The sequence below is a fragment of the Eurosta solidaginis genome, chromosome 3, assembly GCF_040869045.1.
Source record: "Eurosta solidaginis isolate ZX-2024a chromosome 3, ASM4086904v1, whole genome shotgun sequence".
Classification (NCBI taxonomy): domain Eukaryota; kingdom Metazoa; phylum Arthropoda; class Insecta; order Diptera; family Tephritidae; genus Eurosta; species Eurosta solidaginis.
The window spans coordinates 112,740,958-112,756,509 of record NC_090321.1 but is presented as its reverse complement, the minus strand read 5'-3'; the positions used below and the strand labels follow the sequence as shown (position 1 = coordinate 112,756,509).

General features: G+C 39.2%; 1 protein-coding gene and 1 pseudogene across 9 annotated transcripts in view; both read right to left on the bottom strand.

The window, feature by feature from the left end:
• The window catches only part of Obsc (Obscurin), a 2,548,720-nt gene that overhangs the window by 2,017,517 nt on the left and 515,651 nt on the right, over positions 1-15,552 (bottom strand). The gene's annotated exons all lie outside the window — the stretch shown is intronic.
• On the bottom strand, positions 8,326-9,931 carry LOC137247302 (uncharacterized; annotated as a pseudogene).

Here is a 15,552-nt window from a genome sequence, read left to right as displayed (position 1 = left end):
TAATGCGATTGTTGCCAGTGAGTAAGGCCTCGATATTAGGGCGGTATCCACTGGGGCAACAGGTGACAGGAGGGATGTAGATGTTGATGATTTCTAGATTTGCATCGCCTGACCGGACAGATAGGCCTTGACGTTCTAAGACATTGTCACTGCGGTCGATGCCAGGATCAAATATATGATATTGCACAGAGTGGTGTATAATAAACGCGAGGCCGCCTCCATTTCCGCTCTCGCGGTCTTTCCTGTGGACATTATAACCAGAGCAGGTCTGCAATGCAGATCTTGCTGTGAGTTTAGTCTCTTGAATCGCAGCAATGCGGATGTTGTGCCGCTTCATGAAATCGACTATCTCCGTAATCTTCCCAGTTAGTCCATTACAGTTGAACTGCAGAATTCTGAAGTGCATGAGGGGTGACGCCGCCACTCTAGGGGTAAGTGAGGGGTGACTACGCTTAGGTTGTGGAAGGCCAGGACGCAATTGCTGTTGTGGCCTTGGGACTGGGCGCCCTTGGGCAAGCAAGGGGGGGTACCCGGATGATTTGGGTTTGCGACCTGGCAACATGGCGCGATGAAACCCGTCGGGGGGTTGCCGTCGCGGAGACCAGAACATCTAGGAAAGTGGCACCACCCAAGGCAGGAGCTGCATTGAGCGGATGTCGCAAACCTATATATTCTGTGCTGGCAGACGGTGCAAACTGAGGCAGGGACTAAGAGTCTGTTTCCCTGACCTGCACGATTGCTGCCAGAAAAGAGGGGGGGAGAAGAAGACGGGGGCAGGGGCTGATGCTCAGCATTGTAACCAGCTCTACTACGAAGGTAGTAGTTATGAGTGGTATCAGCTGTTTGAGTTGTTGGCGCCGTGGGGCGCGAGCAGCAGCGGGTACTTGTTGTGGCTTGCTGAGCAGCGAAGCTGCTGGAAGGTAGTGGGGATACGCTTAGGCGTATACTACGGGACGCCCTTGGGCGTGAGCAGCAAGGAGCCACAAAAGATTTATAAAAGTTACGTGGACGTCGGGTTTTGGGATCAAGCCCAGAACAACCTGTCCGATGCAACCATCCCTTGCACGAGACACACTGAACAGAGTATGACCGTCCTAAAAAGATTATTTTCTGGCAAATGCAGCAAAACCATTTCTCATGACCGGGGTCAGGAGACGGACCCGGATTGGGTTCGATACCTTCCCGGAGTAAGAGAATATGTAGCAGTCCTGCTGCAAGGAGCTGCTGGGAGGATGACAATTTGTGGGAGGGACGAAACAAATTAAATGGGGTCACACTGAAATGACAGTCCTTGGTCGGGAAAAATCCCGAGTCGCTCCGGTACATAGAACCGACTGCCTTGGGAAGCGATATATTTATGTATTTTTGTTTAATGGTGTGTTCAGCTTATACTTATATTTAAGATCTCATGAGCTTAACACCGGCTTATAATAATTGAATTTCAATTATTATGTTTTCTAAGAGAAACTGAAAAGAAAGAAACATTTACTGGCATACTGTGATGGAACCATTTCGAAAACCGCCAACGTAATTATCAGCAGGGTAGCCTTGTGGTTAAAGGCAACTGCAGTTTCACCATGTGATTCACGGTTCGAATCCCGGTGAAACCTTTGATAACATTACAAAATTGCCTGATGATGATTACGTTTGCGGTTTTCGAAATGTTCCATCGCAATATGCCAGTAAATGTTTCTTTCTTTTCAGTTTCTCTTAGAAAACATAATAATTGAAACTAAATTATTATAAGCTGTTGTTAAGCTCATGAATTCTTAAATATAAGAGTTTAGTATAGTTTTTTATATGAAAGAAGTGACCTAGAATGTTGAGCCCTTGTACATGGACCTGCAAAGTGTAAGTCCCTTCTACATTAGAAAATCCTTGAAGTCAAGTCGATCATGACATAGACTAAGAGGGTGATAGAGGGGGAAGTAATTGTTGCTAATTCTTGTTGTATTCCGTATTTTATTTCACGCTTTCTTTTAGGAGGAATTGGCAAATGTAAAGGGGAATAGAAGACACAAAATGAAATGCCAGCAGAATTGAATTCAAGAATTCTGTAATGTAATTCAGTAGGAAATAAGAAATTGTTTTATTAATAGATATTCACAAAAAACCGAATAATTACCCTCAAACGGCTGCGAAACTGGTGAAAATTGTATGAACGCAAAACGCTTTCAGTTAATTCTTTTCTGTGTTCAAAAAAATCACCAAAATTACATCAACCACATGAACATCTAAAAATTTTTTTTTTTTTTGCAAAAATATCTAGTATTACTTTGCCGCCTTCGGATTATTGCTTCCGAAATTAAAACGCGTCACTTGACACCTCTCCCGAAATTTTTTGACATGTATTAAAAATCGACGCTTGTGGTAAATAATTCCTTCCATTGAATAGTTATTTCTAAATTTAATGCCAAAATCAGTATAGGATGTTATTTTTTCCTCAAAAGATACTAAAATATCAAAACTCACAAATATCTTTGAATGCGGAATAATCTTAATTAAAGATTTCGCATATGTGGAGCCAAGTAACCATCGCACATTTTAAGATTGTGTAATTTTCGCATTCTAGGTATAATAGGTAATACGCATTCTAGGTATAATAAATTAGCTCCTGACGTATATTTGCTTGTCGGGGAAGCCTTTTTTCACTTCGGTTTAAGTGCATCGCGTTTAAATATCAAATTGTTTAATTTTACGCAGCTTTTGACAGCAGTCCACCAACTTAAAACCTATGTTAAAAAATTAAAATCGGGCTCATGTCATTTTAAATTTAAAATACTTTTTTAGAGATAAAATAGTGTTTAAGTGGAATATAACAGAATTAAAATGATATTTAATTTAAAACCATGTTTAAACCAATAAAACTCTATTTTATTTCGTCTATGATTACGGGCCATTGTTTATCAACAGCAGTTCTATTGTTTGCAGTATACTAATAGACAAACACACAAACTTGTGTTCATACATCCCAAACAAAGACAGTAAGTGAAGAATCTCACTTACATATATCGAGCCTTAACCGCCGAATTGGTGTAAGGGACAAAATATCGATTTTTTTTTATTATCGAAGTCGATAATGTTTGTTCTGATCTGTCATCTCCGAAAATTTCATAGTTCTATGTTTTACCGTTATAAAGTTATAGCAGAAACAATTTTGGTGTAAATGCGCAATACACTTTGTTTATATTTTTCCATGACCGCACATTGTTACTTACATTAAAAATATCTAGTGTGCTTTGTTGCTTGCAGCAAAAAATATTTAATTCTAATAAACTAAATGCGCTTCACGGAGATAAGTTATATATAAAATAACATAATAAATAGTTCTTTGTGCGAATAAAGGAGCTTTTGAACCAGAGGTAATTATTTTGGCTGCAAGCAATAGGAAAAATTATACTTTTCTATTTAGGGCTTAGTAATAAATGAGTTTATCGTTGTTTTCTTTAGTTTGCAAATATATGTACATACATGCTCTCGTCCCCTATAGCGAAAGTGAGTCCAATATTTCCATTGATGATGAAACGTGTGTTGGTAATAGGGGCTTTAAAAAGTCAAAACTTATATGAAAAAAACCGCAAAACAAGGGTCGGAAATCCACTGGCGTTAAACCGAACCCCTGTTTGAATAAAAATTGTGGAAACTCATGTGCGGACAAATTTACGGAATCAGATCGTGTGGCAATAAACGAGCACTTCAGGGGTATGGGGAATAAAATAAGGCAGCGGGACTGGATACTTTCATGTACGACACGTAAGTGTATTAAAAGAAGAAAATCCGAAAGTACTAAAAGGAAGTGGAGTTTTGAGTACACAATAAGTTTTAATAATATAAAAGCAAAAGTATGCCAAAAGTTTTTTGTTCACACTCTCAATGTATCTCAAAACATGCTAATCAAAACAACCAAAGAAGCTAACAAAAAATTAAAACCACACAATAAGTCTGATGAAAATAAAGTAGCACTTTTGAAATCTTTTATTACCCAGTTGCCTGCTGTACCTTCACATTACTGTCGTAATAAAAGCAGTAAACTTTATTTACCATCAGAATTCCAAAACATATCAACTCTGTATAAGTATTATTTAAGTCATTTAAGTCACATTAATAAGGAATCATCTAAGTTATCTTTAAGAGTGTTTAGAAAAATTTTTAATACCGACGTTCACATTGGCTTCCATATGCCCAAAAAAGATAAATGTGCTTTATGTGAAAAATTTAAGAACTCGGACAGTGAAACTCAGATTATTTTAAGGCAAACGGAAGAATTTCAAAAGCACCTTAAGGATAAAGAAACGTCAAAACAACTATTTTTAAATGACCAAAAGCCAGCTCGAACAAATTCTTCATTCGTATGTGCGAGCTTTGATTTACAAAAGGTTCTTAATACGCCCCATTCAAAAAGTGTAAATTTGTTTTACTCGAGAAAATACGCCTACTACCAAGAAAGCATTTATGAAAGTGTTACAAGAAATGGTTATTGCTTTTTGTGGGGCGAAAAGGACGGAAAACGGGGATGTAATGAGATTTGCACAGTAATTTTTAAGTACTTAAAACTCCTTGATAAAAAAGGAACGTATACCTTTATTAGCCTTTACTGTGACAGTTGTGCAGGACAAAATCGAAACAGAGCCATGCTTGCTATGTTCGCTTTTTTTTTTAAATCCTGTATAAATATAAAAACCCTAAAAATAACCTTTCCGTTACCCGGCCATACCATGATGCCAGTCGACTCTATTCATAGTACGATAGAGTCATTTACGCGCCAAAGAAATATTTGGGCTCCCAGCGAATGGTATACCGTTATTTCCAATTCGAGATCTAACCCAAAAAATTACGAGTGTATAATAATGGAATATTCCGATTTCAAAGACTGGAAAAACTTTGCGCGTACTATGTTCCCTACCTCAACCAAAATAGAATTTAACTCTCTTCGATCTGCTATGTTCCAAAAGGATTCCTCTCTTATGACTTTAAAGCATGGATACTGCAATAACTCTCAGATAAAAGAATACAATCTAGCTTCAATGCGTCAATCCAAACGCAATATTTCCATTAGAAACGAAGGACCCCTTTATCTGTATGATAAGCCCTTGAAAATTTCTTTAAAAAAGTTTAACGATTTAAAAAAACTTTGCGAAAATGGCGCTATACCAAAACAGTTTCACAATGAGTTTTTAAATATGCAACAAAGCGCAACAATTACAGATGAGTTACCTGAAACTGAAAAGGTAGATACATTTTAGGTTTTAAATAACAAATAATAAGTTAATTTGTGAATTTCGGATTTTTTGTTTAATTTTGGCTAGCAATTGTTATTTACGGTCCCTGATATGCTTAAATTACGTTTAATGAACTATTCTTAATTTTATAAAATATACTGTAACGTTCTTTGAATGAAATGAAAGTTTATATGTGAAAAAACTTTATGATTATTTTGATGTAAGTAACATAACATTTCAGCAGCAGGTGGTGAGTGTGCCAGCGAAATTGATGTAAGTAACAAAAAACACAACTACGACTTATTTTAGCTACTGAAATTGATTGCGTTATGTACTTAGAGCACAACTAGGGCCGTGTACAAAATGTAGTTCAAATTCTTTGCTTATTAACAGAGATAATTAAAAAAAACCTCCCCCTGTATAATATGTTATTTGTCCCTTACACCAATTTGGCGGTAAAGGCTCGATATATCCGTAGGCAAACCCTGATTTGTTTGCTAGGTAACCCAACGAACATTTGGGTTATAAAAGCATACAAAAAAGTGTAAGGAAATATTATTTCGAATTAAATCAACCAACGCGTACAACGTTATTAGCGCGTTATTTATTAAAAACCGATTAGAAAATACACTCGCAAGCAAAATAAAAGCAATAAATATATACCTACATATATATATATATATATAAACCTATATAAACTTATTGAAAATCCAATAAACGAAAACGCGAATAATACACAACTTCCCCTTAAGCGAAGAAAACTCAAAAAAATAAAAAAGGAAACCTATTAATATATCTTTAAATTTATTTCGACAATAAATGTCAACTGACCCTAAAACGCCTCTTTTAATTCCTCCAAAAATGGGTGATGACGACAAATCAGAAGTTACACGCTTAAAACAGGGAGCAAAAGCAAAAAAAATAAAAGATTTCTCAGCTGCAAAATATATTGCAGAAAGTGACAGTATAATAAAATACTGCACTAGATTTTTCTTAATTCCTATAGAGGAGAATACAAAATCGGTTCTTGAGCTGAAAGAAAAATCCCTTGATAAATTTTGGACACGACTCCAAACTGCATACGATGCAATCATCGAAACCGATGATTCAGAATGACCTGAAAATTTTAAAGCCTCGGCTTATTCGAAATACGAAAACTGCTTAGACCAATATGAAGACACAAAGGCTTTGATTTCTGATCAACTTAAACTTTTAAAGCCTGTTGCTGCACCTACTCCACCTCAACGAGTAGAGCTGCCCAAACACAAATTAACAAAGCAAGTTCAGGCATATAACTTAAAGTGCCAGCATGTGATACCAAAGTATTTCATGGGGGTTATGAACAATGGCCGTCCTTCCGGGACATGTTTACAGCCGTGTATAAAAACTACCCAAAGTTATCACAAGCCCAAAAATTATATCATTTAAGAAATAATAACCAAAGGTCAAGCAGTGGCTATAGTAAAACAGTTCGCACTTAATGACGACAATTTTAATCTGGCTTGGGAAGCGTTAAGAGTAGATATGAAAAAGAACGAGTGTTGGTTGATAAACAATCAACCACATTAACGAACTTGCCAAAAACTCAAAAAGAAGCAAGCGAGAAATTTCTTAAATTACTAGCAACTGTTTACAAACTGTTTATCGGTTATAGCAACCCAAAATATTCCCACTGAAAGCTGGGACCACATTCTGTTAAATATTTGTGCTGCCGTCCAACAAGGCGTGCCAATCGCTCCTTCTCTCTGCCAACCGGCGCCAATTGATCACGCCAAGGGAGTTTAAATCGTTTTCCACTTGGTCCACCTGGGGGCCGCCCGATAGAAACACTTTCTTGGCCGGAGCGTCATCTTATATTCGCATAACATGGCCTAGCCAGCGCAGCCGCTCCGTTTTAATTCGCTGGACTATGTCGACGTCTGCGTATAGCTCGTACAGCTCATCGGTAAATCTTCTTCGGTACTCTCTATCGCCAACGCGTAGAGGTTCATAAATCTTTCGAAGAACTTTTCTCTCGAACACTCCCAGACCCGCTTTATCTGCTGTGTCATGGTCCATGCTTTTGCACCATATAGCAGGACGGGTACGATAAGTGACTTGTACAGTATGATTTTCGATTGCCGAGAGAGGACTTTACCTTTCAATTGCCTACCTAGTCCAAAGTAGCATTTAGCTAGCAAGAGTGATTCTTCGCTGGATTTCAGAGCTGATATTGTTACTAGTGTTGATGCTGGTTCCCAAATAAACGAAGTCATTTACTATTTCGAAATTATGGCTGCCAACAGAATCTTGGTTGCCAAGGCGCATATGTGCTGACTCTTTGCTCGATGACAGCAGGTACTTCGTTTTGTCCTCATTCACCATCAAAACATTTGTCCCCATCACCATAAGCAGAACTAACAGCGCGGATGTCTAGGCCGATGATATAAATGTCATCAGAATACGCCCGTAATTGCACGCTTTTATAGAATATTATTCCAGACCGGTTAAGTTCTGCAGCTAGTATAATTTGCTCCAGCATCAAATTAAAGAAATCGCACGATAGGGGTCACCCTGTCTGAAACCTTGTTTAGTTTCGAACGGCTCGAAGAGGTCCTTCCCAATTCTAGCTGAGCTGATGGTGTTGCTCAACGTCATTTTGCACAGCCGTATAAGTTTTGCGGGGAAATTAAATTCAGACATAGCGGCATATAGGCAGCTCATTTTCGTGCTGTCTAAGGCGGCTTTAAAATCGACGAAGAGGTAACGTGTGTCGATTCCTTTTTCGCAGGTTTTTTCCAAGATTTGGCGCATTTTGAAAATCTGGTCGGTGATAGATTTACTAGGTCTTAAGCCGCACTGATAAAGTCCAGTCAGTTGATTCAAGGTGGGCTTCACTCTTTCGCACAATACACTTGGCAGGACCAGAATGCTGATTCCGTGGAATGGGCAAAGAACACTTTGATTCCAATCGTCAGGCCTGCACTCTTCCGCCCATATTTTGCGAAGAAGCTAATGCATGCGCCTTACCAACTCCTTGCCGTCGTATGTGAATAGCTCCGAAAGCAATCCATCAGCGCCCGCGGCCTTGTTGTTTTTCAATCTGGTTATTGCTATTCTAACTTCGTCATAATCGGCGGGGGGCATTTGTTCCATCCTCATCGATTGTGCGATCGGGTTCGTCATCTCTGTGCGGTATATCATTGTCTCTATTTAGGAGAGTAAAGAAGTGTTCCCTCCATAATCTAAGTACTCCCTGGACATCAGTTACAAGGCCGCCGTTTTCGTTCTTACAGAAGTTTGCCCCGGTTTTAAAACCTTCCGTCTGTCGCCGAATTTTTTGGTAAAATTTTCGGGCGTTATTCCTGGTGGATAAAAGCTCAAGCTCCTTGCACTCACGCGTTTCTGCCTCTGATTTTTTCTTCCTGAAAAGGCGTCTCGCTTCCCTTTTTATCTCGCGGTAGCGTTCACACACTCCTCTTGTTGCGCTCGCTTTTAACGCAGCCCTGTAGGCAGGGTCTTTTCTTTCGGTTGCAAGCCGGTAGCAATTTTTTTCCTCGACGGCAGTACGAAGTGCTTTGGAGATATGCTCCCACTGCTCCTGTATTCCTTCAGGATGAGTTGTGCTCTCAGAGAGCAGGTGTGAGAGCCGAGTTGCGAAATCATTGGCAGTCTGTTGTGATTGATGCTTTTCGACGTCTAGCTTTCCTTGTGTTTTTTGTTCTTTGGTTTTAGCCGCGCTGAGGCGGGTGCGTATTTTGGCTGCCACGAGATAATGGTCCGAGTCGATGTTAGGTCCTCGGATCGTGCGCACCTCTAAAACACTAGAGGCATGCCGTCCATCTATCACAACGTGATCGATCTGATTGCAAGTATTTCGGTCAGGGGAAAGCCATGTTGCTTGATGTATCTTTTAATGCATGAACCTCGTGCTGGATATGACCATGTTTCGAGCACCGGCTAAGTCAATCAGCCTCAGTCCATTAGGAGAAGTTTCATTGTGTAGGCTGAACTTTCCGACTGCAGGGCCAAAAACACCTTCTTTGCCCACCCTGGCGTTATAGTAGCCAAGCACTACTTTTATATCATGACGGGGCAGCGCTCGTATGTGCGTTATAATTGTTCATAAAAAAGCGTCTTTCCCCTCATCGTATTTCTCTTCTGTCGGCGCATGGGCGCAGAAGAATGATATATTAAAAAAGTTTGCTTTTATTCGGATAGCGGCGAGACGTTCGTTCACAAGCGTGAACGCCAACACTTGGCGACAAAGTCTCTCTCCCACCACGAATCCGACGCCGAAACTGTGTTTATTTGTATGGCCACTTCAATAGATGTCACAATTTTTAATCTTCTTTCTTCCTTGCTTCGTCCAACGCATTTCTTGGATGGCGTTGATGTCAGATTTTGCTTTGACGAGGACACCAACCAGCCGGGCATCTGCTGCCACACTACCAGAAAAATCATTCATTTTATGGGAGCAATCTCTCTCATCCCGAACAAAATGCCCAACGTGGCAACAAATGAAAGATTTCCTCACCGTCCAGTTCGAAATCGCAGAACGGGTAGATAATAAAACAACAAAACCGAAAAGTATGCAACAAAAGCAAAACAAAAGCTTCTTTAAACCCAAAGTCAATAACTGTAATTCAAATAATAAGAGTTTCAATAGAAACCAATCGTTCACTTCAGAACAACGAAGGTATTTGCCATGCAAACCGTGCAACGGAGGTCATTCCATAAGATCTTGCGAGAAGTTAAAAAATGTATCTTTAAAGGACAGAAATAATTTAGTCAGAACTAAAAAACTCTGCGCAAACTGCCTATCAAGTAGTCACTCGCTACAGAGTTGTCCGAGTCAATACAGCTGCTCGTATTGCCAAAGAATCCATCATTCGATGCTCCATAATAACAATTATAAAAATAATCAAAAAAGCTCAAACTCCAAAAGAACGACAGGACTAGCTGCAACAGGTATGTCTGAAAATCCCGAAACGGGAAGTCCCGAAAATTGCCAACAGCAACCATGTTGCTCAAAATCAGCCAACATAAAACGCTTCATTCCAAAAATGAAAACAAAACTTTATTACCTACAACAATTGTCTCTATCGAGCACCGAATTGTTTAAATTAAGAGCACTTATTCTGGTTTACTCTGGTTTCTCACAACGCGGATCAAAGAATAAAATCACACGTGTCACACGATCTGGCAACTACTCATACGTCATAATACAACGCTGAATTTAACAAGAGAAAGAGTTTGAAATCGCATTCTGACTAAGTTGTACGCGTCGTGAATACGAAAATTAAAAAGATTATTTAAAATTAATTGAATAAATCTACCGTGTTATTAAAACTAAATCGTTTATCGTTTATTTATTTATAATTGTTTAGTTTCCGTCGTTAATTGTCAAACCGTAAGTAAGTGACAATTTCAGAAGGGGTTAGTGAATTTACGCTTGAGACTCCGCTGAAAAGTGCCGTTATAAGTGGTAGCAGCCGCTATAGTTGCCACAAACACAAACGCAAAACGTTCTTGTTGGATAACCGAACATAAAATGCTAAACGAGCATATATGTAAATTCCAATAAGAAGTCCGAACAATCGAGAAACAACCAAACGTGTATATAACCGAACTAAGCGTTGTGTAGTATCTGCAATCGTCGTGCGCATAAAACGCCGTATAGTACATACATATAACGAAATAAACACATATATATTTGAATTCCGAACATTTGAAACGCAAATCCAAAGTATATGTGTGAAACGAAAATAGAAGATAAAACATTATATTTGTCAACTTTACGAAAGAAGTGATCAAAACAAAAACGATAATGCCTTTAACAAATATGAAAGTGTGCGAATTGAAAAAGAAGTGCCGTGAGGCAGGCTTACCATCTACCGGTAATAAGAAACAATTAATTGAACGTTTAACTGAAAATAGTTTCTCTGTTAGTGATAATGGCACTGTAGTGTTAAAACGTATCGCTGGCAATCATAAATTTACGTTTGAAGAATTTACCACGCTCTTAATTCGAGTCGAAGCCGTACCTAACTCACGGCCGCCCTCAACTCTCTCGCAAGATCCCCCGAATTTACAGCCCTAACTCCAGGGTATTTTCTGAGAGGGGCTCTACTTCTGGCTACACCCAAACCAGATTTCGACTCACTTTCCCCAATAAACCGATGGGAACGAATCAAGATTATCAATCACGAATTCAGTCGCCGATGGAAGGAGGAATATCTAAAAGACCACCATAAACAATACCGATGGAAAAATACACAAGAGGCCGAAAGATTGGAGAATGCGTCTTAAATCATGACGAATGTCTCCCTTCCACAGAATGGCGGCTCGGCCACATCCAAATTGTAGATTTCGGCTCCGACGGTCACATCCGAGTAGTTGACCACGTACGCAAAACGGTATACTAATTCGACTGCTCGTAAAGCTTGCTTCTTCTACCAGGGCATCAGCCCCACCGAGCGCAACGTCTCGCCGGATATCACCAAGGGCCGATACACTGGCCGCATCTCCGGCTCCGGTTAGCGATCCAGTGGCGGCACATGGCGTGCCTTGCCCACTGAGTTGCCGTCCACACGCGCTATGCCGATGTGCAATATTTGGGGACATGCAACAAACGCAACGGCAGCAAGTGGCACAAGCGCATGGCTATTGCCTTAATTGGTTGGCACTATGGCATGCCACGGAAGCATGCACCTCCATCGGCCTGTGCCAACTATGCGACAGGCCGCACCATACTCTATTACATCACCCGGCGAGGCGCAACGTCCCCGTGGCACCACCTAAAAGAAACACACGCAACATCGTGCGACAACGGCCGCAGATACACCACGCCCGGTATCGCTTTCCAGCACCAGAAACTCATTGGCATCCAGCACAGCAACGCACTCGTCGCCCAACCAACCGGGCTTATTAATCTGGTGGAAACGCTGCAGCAGCTACAGAGACTGCTAGGCTGATAACTCGCCTAGGGGGTCGGGATGGCTAAGCGAGCGTGACCACCTACCACACCGGCACACTGGCAGATGCAACTCTGCCACCCACTTAACAAACCACACACTAACACTAACACATTCACACACATAAGTTGTCACACCACACCTATACGTTCATATATAAACATAAAATACAATTTGTAAACCTTTGACAGATACAGTCTTCTTGGCGTGTAATTGCAACGTATTTAAATAAACCAATTCCTTTATTTTAACTTTTCTTAATTTTTCGGGTTGGTTATAATGTTTGAGTGTAGGTTGTGCGCGGTGTAGAGATAAGTGCAAAAAGAGCTTAAAAAAAAGGTTAGTTAATATCTAATAATGTGTGTGCTACATTATATAGAGCATGTCTTAAAGCCTTCTACTACGCGGACTGATCTGAAACCACCATATAAAGTTTTCATGACTAATGTTACCCAGAAATCCCCTCAACGGTCGGCCGAGCTTTCTACGAAATCTACGGATATTTGTGACGGTGTTAACACCGTTCTAACCAGCAGCGGTACCTCTGAGCGATCGGCCTCTCGACACCACCATTAATTTCTTTAGCCTCGCCAATTTTACCTTCGCATCCACCTGTTTCTCTATCTCCTACAACCACAGTGACTGATATTTTGGCGGTTCCTGGGGGTACAATCGTTGCGGTTGCCAGCAATCAAACGTCACTGACTGGTTCGAACTACAACGCAAGGTCAACCAGTGCGTTAACTGCCCCTTCTCTTACAGTAGCTCCATCTTCTGGTGTGCTACCTACTACTCCTACGCAGGTGTCTGCTGTGCCACCTCGTAGGGCCATATTTGTGTCACGCCTACATGCATATGTAAAGGAACATGACGTTGCTAATTACACTGGTTTACAGCCAAAAAGCACCAGAGACGCCATTATGAAATTCCTATGTAAAATCACCCCTGGTCATTTTTAATTCTATGGTAACGTTTTTGAGATATTTACGAATAACGGGTGTTTTCAAAAAAAAAAAAAAAAAATTGGGTCCACTTAGTCATATATATCTAAAGAACGAATTGAGCAATTCCAAAAGGGTTTGAAGCTTTTAAAAGGTAATAAAATTTTCTATAAACTGTGCGTACAACACTTTTTGCTAGGACCTGCAGATTCAAAGATAACGAGCAATCATTACGGATTTTTTCCATTTTTTTTGTAAAAATATAAAAAAAATTGTACCTTGCGAGGAAGGATCTCGAAAAATTCTTATTTTCTTGTAGATTTGTTTTTTCCCTCTAAGCTCTGTTTTATTACAAAAAAATAAGCTTTCATTCAACAAAATCGACGGATCTTTGAATCTGCAGGGCCTAGCAAAAGTGTTATATGCACAGTTTATAGAACATTTTATTACCTTTTAAAAGCTTCAAACCATTTTGGAATTGCCCAACCCCGCTTAAAAAAATGTTCTTCTAATTTGAAAAACCTAATTTGTAAAATTTTGATGTTGCTTTGCCCGGGGTGCGAACCCAGGGCATACGGTGTGACAGGCGGAGCACGCTACCATCACACCACGGTGGCTTCAATCAATTAATTAGATGCCTATTTTAATGGCCAGTGATTATTTCAATTGTTTTCCGAAAAAAGCAATTACTAATTGATTACCATTAGAAAAAAATTAAAAAAATCAAAAATAATCAAACGTATTCAAAAACAATCAGTTTGATTTTTTCGATTATTTTTGATTTTGTTGATTATTTTTGGCTATTTTTCCGGTTTGTTGAAAGAAAAATTCTGGTTTTTTGCATGCACGGGATAATTTCTACATAGAAGTACATTTTACGATGCAATAGTAAATCGTAAGCGCTTATCGAGGCGAATATATACATGCAAAATATAGGGCGAATGGTATATGAGCGTTGATCTAAACATACCCAATAAGCATTTTTGTAAGTGTTTTTAAAAATAACTTACAGTAAACTTACTCTTATAAGCATTAAATAAGCGGTTTGGGTATTTAGTTAACGTTATGTTTTTAAAATAAGCGTTTTGTAAGTGTTTATAAGTTTATACTTATAATAAGCTTAACAAAACAAATCTTTTGTAAGCATTTTGAGCACACATTTATAATTCAATTATTTATGCAAGCTAGCTGCAAATGTTTTCAAAAAAAATGCAGAGAATTACCGTTTGCTTTGAAAAAGACGAAGCAAATGTGAATTTATTAAGATAAAACGTGAAATAAAGTTGTGCACAGCAGTGAAAATAATAAAATAATTAAGGTAAATTAATAAAAAGATAGGTAGTGCCAAGAAATAAGTGAATGTTATGTCGCGGTTGAAAAGATTAAAGAGTGACAAGAGGCAATGCGAAGAAATCATAAATATGTTAATGGACCGGAATGTTTATGTGCCTGAAAACCAAGAAAATGGCCGTAATGTTGAATCCCTACAGGCACCGGTTGCCCATAGGTCCATGGCCAATTTCGATTCTTCAAGTGAAGATAGCTCTTCTGCAGAAAATGATTTGCGCCCCTTTGATGAGGAACTAGGTACTTGGCTTGTGAAGTACAATATAAGTCATGCAGCTGGGAATGAGTTGCTTGGAATCTTGAGTCGTAAGGTAGAAGGTTTGCCATTGGACGTAAGGACATTGAAGCGTACGCCAAAAGATCCGCCCACAGTGATAATGTCAAATGCAGAATATGTGCATTATGGCCTAAAAGATAGTCTTACCGACTTCGTACGTATCCACAAACAGGAATTATCCATCTTGGACCTAAATTTGAATATTGATGGCGTTCCAATATCAAAAAGTTCACTGAAGAGTGTTTGGCCGATTTTGGTTAATATTAATAACACGGAAGACGTTTTCGTAGTTGTTTTTTTTTGTGGCCATTCTCATCCGGAAAACGTTCATGAATACCTACAACAGTTTGTTGAAGAACTCGTGGAGTTATTGCAAAATAAATTTGTTTACAAAAATAAAATATATAGTATCAACTGCCGTGCATTTATCTGTGATGCTCCAGCCAGGGCAATGTTACTTGGAGTTAAAGGGCATTCAGGCTACAGTTGTTGCACAAAATGTATACAAAGAGGTGAAAGAAAATATGCTCGAACAGTGTTTCCCTACCAATGTCAGCCTCTTCGAACAGATATCGATTTCCGTCTAAGGAATTACGATGAACATCATAAGATAAAAAGTCAGATCGAGCTAGAAAAACTGCCAATAGATATGATTAAAACCTTTCCATTGGACTACATGCACGTTGTTTGCTTAGGTGTCATGAAAGTTTTATTAAAGTCCTGGATTCAGGAAAGAAAAGAGATATATTCCTTGAGTACAAGAACAATTAAAAAACTTAATTCAGATTTTTTGCATTTAAAAATTCAAATTC